Here is a 5,105-nt window from a genome sequence, read left to right on the forward strand (position 1 = left end):
TGTGATTTAAATAAAGAAGAATGTATTTGACTTGCACAACAGGAAGTCATAGTTGAGCCATCCAAGGCTGGAAGTAGTTCTACAAGTCTAGCAAGGACTTCCATCTTCCCATTCCCCATTCTTAGTGTGTTTTAAGAATTGAACTGTATGCCCCTAAAACATGTGTTCAAATCATAACCCCTAGAATCTGTGAGTGTGTCCTTACTTGAAAGTATGATCTTTGTGAATATAATTGAATTAAGATGAGGTCATACTGGAATAGAGTAAACCCTAAATCCAATGTGACTCATACACTTATACGCAGAGGAAAGATACAGACACAAATACAATGTCATGTGACGACAGCAACAGGAACTGGAGTGTCACATCTACAAGCCATGGCACATCAAGGACTGTGAACAACACCAGAAGCTAGGAAGATGCCAGGAGGATCCGTCACTGGAGACTTCAGAGAAAGCGTGGCCTTGCTGAGACCTTGCTGTCCACTTCTAGCCTCTAGAACTGTGAGAGAATAAAGTTCTGTGGTTCAGACCACACTGTGGACATCTGCCACAGCAGCCCCAGGACACAAGTACAATATTTGACATTCATCATCGTAGCTACAGGACATCAGTTACATCTCTAGGCATCACATCTGTGGGCTGGGCAGGAAGAAGGAGAAGGAGCAAATGGATGGGCCATTCCAAGCTCACCCTCACCTTCAGGACGCTGGCTTGGAAGTGATATCAGTGTACTCTTTAATTGATAAGCACTGGGTTGTGTGATCACCCTTTAGCTGCAAGGGAGTCTGGGGAAGTGACTTTTTTAATTTTTCAAGTCTACATTTGAAGAAAGCAAGAGGGATTGTACATGGCCTTGGGTTTGCCAAGTCACAAGGACACAGCTATATTAAGCATGTCATTGTCTGTTGCGCACTTTTATTAAGACACATCCTGTGGTCATCCCCCCAACACACACACACACACAGTGTGACTGTTTTGAAACAAACACATGCTGTATTTATGAGAACAGGCATTGTGGCGCTGCTGACTAGTTAGAACATTACAATTAGGAGCAGGTACATCCTAAATGGCGAGTGTCGATCGGACAAGGTTGAATCCCATCAAAGAACATTGCTGGAGAGAGTGGCCAACCCACTGAGCACTTTGTGGGATCACTTCCTTGGCCTTTAGGGCTCCCTTCCTGAGCACCACAATTCACCCCAGTAAAATCTGCAACCAGTCATCAAGCCTCAAATGAAACTGGTCACAGACCCGGTTAGAAGTGCCTGCAACCCCTTTGTGCTTCATTTGTACCTTTAAAAAATTTTACAAACAGCCGGGAATGGTGGCCCATGCCTGTAGTTCCAAGTACTTCAAGAGAAGCCTAGGCAGCTTAGTCATACCTTCTTTCAAAATATAAAATAAAGAGGACTAGAGATATAGTTCCCCGCTCGCTGAGTTGAATCCCTAGTACTGCAGTAAAGTAGGTATGTGGATATGATAAATTTTTTAAGAATTTAACAATGCAAAGACTCTGTGCCGGTCCAGAGGACTGGGGATATAGCTCAGTGGCATAAGTGCCTGCCTGGCAAGCCCAAGGTCTTGAGTTTGATTCCCGGTATCAAAAAAAAAAAAGACTTACTCAGTAGAAATGAAGTCTCCCTATACCAGCATCCCCTTACCCTATGCCCCCAACACATGCCCCTTGGCAAAGGCAATCACTATGCTTAGTTTGTGTGTTTTTTCCAGTTATCCTCAGCCATGCATTCACACGCACATACACACACGCACGCGTACAATCACAGCAGACCACATATAGACATTTTCTATTTTCTGAAACTGATTACACTGCCACCCATTTACTTCACTTTACAATACCTTAGTCTTCCTTGTGAGAATTTTCTGTGATTTATAGAGTCAGTGCTCTACCGGCTGTGGGTAAGTGGGACAGAGCACAGACGTATGCGAGGTTACCTGGGGTCACATCGCAGTCTTCCCTTCTGCTAAATGAGTGGCAGGCGCTTTGTGGTACACTGCAGAGTATAAAAGGACTTAACTCTGAGCGCTGCTATGGAGGATTAAACAAGTTTGCTTACATAGTAAAGTGCTTAAGCAAAGTGCCAGTCCAGAAAAGGCCTTCTGTGAGGACCAGCTTTGATTATCAGTAACAGCAGCGTTTCTGCTTTCTGCTACCAAAACATCTTCATAAAGAACTTGTCAGGGGCTGGGGATATAGCTCAGGGGCACAGTGCTTGCCTTGCAAGCATGAGGTCATGAGTTAGATTCCCGGTATCACACACACACACAAAAAAAAAAAAAAAAACTGAATTTTGGGCCAGGGATGTAGCTCAGCAGTACAAGCACCTGCCTGGCAAGCGCAAGTTCCTGAGTTTAATTCCTGGTACCCACAAAAAAAAAAGAAAAGAAAAGAAAAAGAACTTGTCAGTTGCTCTGTGTGAGCATGTGAATTTCCAAGAGATCAATCTCTACTCCTAGAAGTTTCTTGTGATATCAAAGAACACACATTATAGCTTTGCTAAACTACTCACTTGGGTCTCCAAAAGGCAGAATGATGTAAGAGTGCATATTTATTTGCACCTGTATCAATACTGGTGTTACCTCCAAATCTTTGCCAATTTATGGATTAAGATGTGATGTTGCTTTGCATTTCCCTGATTGTCACAAAGGGTTGCTACCGTATCTTTTCACATGTCAGCCCCACCCCCACCCCCACCTCTTCTGTGAATCCACTCACTCTAATTTTTGCCTAATTTGCCTCTGAGTTATTTTTCTTTTTCGTATTGATTTTTATCTTCTTTTTCTACATTGTGGCTTTTAAATGTTTATGATTATATATGACACATTTTCACCTAGTGATTGTCTATTACTAATTGGTCATGCACAAGTATCAACATTTGGGGGGGGTTGGTTTTTTTTGAGACAGGGTCTTGCTATGCATTTCAAGCTGACCTTGAGCTCACTTTGTAGCTCAGGCTGGCCTCAAACTCGGAACGATCCTCCTGTCTCAGCCTCCTGAGTGCTGGGATTGCAGACATGCCCCACCATGCCCAGCTAGTATCAACATTTTAGTGGGAAATCCTGATCATCTTTTCCTCTGGCATTTTGGGTCCTGCTTATAGGAAAGTTTGGACCATGCCCACCTTCTGGAAAACAGTCCTCATGATGCAAGGACAATGGGTCTCAAGACAGGATGGCCGAGAGTGAACCCAGCTAAAAGGGGGAACAATTTCTCATAATAAATAATGAAAAAAATGGGGGTTGCAAATGTATCACGATGAAATTAAAGTTTTCATGCACTCCCTGTTCTATTTAATTCACCCGGGTCTGTGCAGAGCATTATTCTAGGCCTTGGACAGGGACCTGTGTAGTTTTCTTCCTTCCTTTGCAGCACTGTTTCCTTTTGCAATAAGGGAACCAAACAAAGACAGACTCCAACTTAATACCTGCGGGAAAGCCAGCTCTTGGTCTGGGCACCAGCTCCAAAGTGAATGACTTGGTGAACACACAGGCCTTGCTCTCACCTGATGTGCTGGCGGTCAGGGGTCAGGGGTCAGGGGTCATGTTGGGAAGAAAGGGAGCCCCGCTCTCTTCCAGCTCCGGCATCCACACCTCAGCATCCAGTGTGAGTTGGGACCGATTCCTGTGACGCTGAGTTCCCAAATGCACTGCATGGGGGCGCTCTGCACAGGCTCCCATTGTGCCAGACTCTGGGGTGACAGAGGACTGGCGGTGTCATTGCAAGTGACCCTGCAGCTAAATGCAGGGAGGGTTACTTACGAGAGGACATTTGGGTACAGCAGTGCATGCCGCATTGGGCTCAAGGAGCTCCCTGTGGCCTCCCACCTACCCAACCTGAACCAGAGTAATTGCGTTTATCCAGTTTCTACACCAGTGTTGTTGAAGAGGGTTTGAAGGAAATATCCTTTTCCTAAAGACTAGAAACCAGGGATCAAGAGCAGGAATCAGCAAACTGCATCCCGGCTTGGCCCAATCTGGCCCATCACCTATTTTTTGGTAAATAAAATTTTATTGGACTGTCTAAGTCTGCTTTGGGCCACAGCAGCAGCTGAGAGGAGTGACTGCAACAGAAACCATATGGCCCACACAGCCTCAGATATTTACTTCTTGGCTTTTCACAGAAAAAGGTTGCCAACCCCTGACTTAGAGGAAAGACACGTGAACTGAGACATATGCAAATGTTTGCGCTTCCATAGCGGTGGTGTTAGGAGTCAGAGGCAAGGCAAGCCCAGTGGCCACAAAGCTCCTCCGACTTTCACCTTCCATGTTTCATTCTTTCCATCACCTGTTAAGATGCGGACATCAGTACCTGGTTCCTAGCTCCTCCAGGAGGCTAGGGAAGCAGCTACTTCTCCTCTCCACCTCTACCCGGTCTCATCTGTGATTTACGGTAGGGTAGAAGCATATACTATACTCAGGCCTCGTCTAAGGCCTCATGCTTCACTGTATACTCTTCATCTTAAAGAGGGCTCCGGACATAACACCTGTCCCCAAGTCTATGTAGCATGTCCAAGGTGGTGCCTGCCCCCATCCTGCATGGCTTTGCGCCTGTAAACTCCAGCCTGTGTTGAAGGACAGCAGGTGCCTACCTGCAGCCACCTTGTGGTGGCCCTGCTCCCACCAGCCACAGCCTCTGGTTGGGGAGCAGGACCATCCTCTGGCTTTGACACCTACAGCTACCTGGTTGTGATGGTTAATCTTATATGACAAACTTGGCTTGGATATATTACCTAAATATGTAGTTAGAATTATTCTAGATATTTCTGTGAGGGTCCATTTAACTCAGTGGACTATAAAGTCATATGGTTCTTCCTAATGTGGGTGGGCCTCGTCTGGTCAGTTGAAGGCCTGAATAGAACTAAATGACAGGTTGTCTTTGGGTTTCATCTAATGCATCAGTTCTTCTCTAGGTGATTAGCTACTGGCCCACAAGCAGGACTTGACGGCCCCCACAATTGCATGAGTTGATTCCTTGAAATGCTCACTCTCTGGGCTGGGGATTTAGCTCAGCAGCAAAAGCGCCTGCCTGGCAAGCGCAAGGTCGTGAGTTTGGTTCCCGGTACCGGAGAAAAACCAAAAAAAAAA

General features: G+C 45.7%; 1 pseudogene; it reads left to right on the plus strand.

The window, feature by feature from the left end:
• The first annotated feature begins 3,671 nt into the window (after positions 1–3,671).
• The window catches only part of LOC102021221, a 16,874-nt pseudogene continuing 15,440 nt past the window's right edge, over positions 3,672–5,105 (plus strand).

Source organism: Chinchilla lanigera, unplaced genomic scaffold, assembly GCF_000276665.1.
Source record: "Chinchilla lanigera isolate Chin_1 unplaced genomic scaffold, ChiLan1.0 scaffold00064, whole genome shotgun sequence".
Lineage (NCBI taxonomy): Eukaryota > Metazoa > Chordata > Mammalia > Rodentia > Chinchillidae > Chinchilla > Chinchilla lanigera.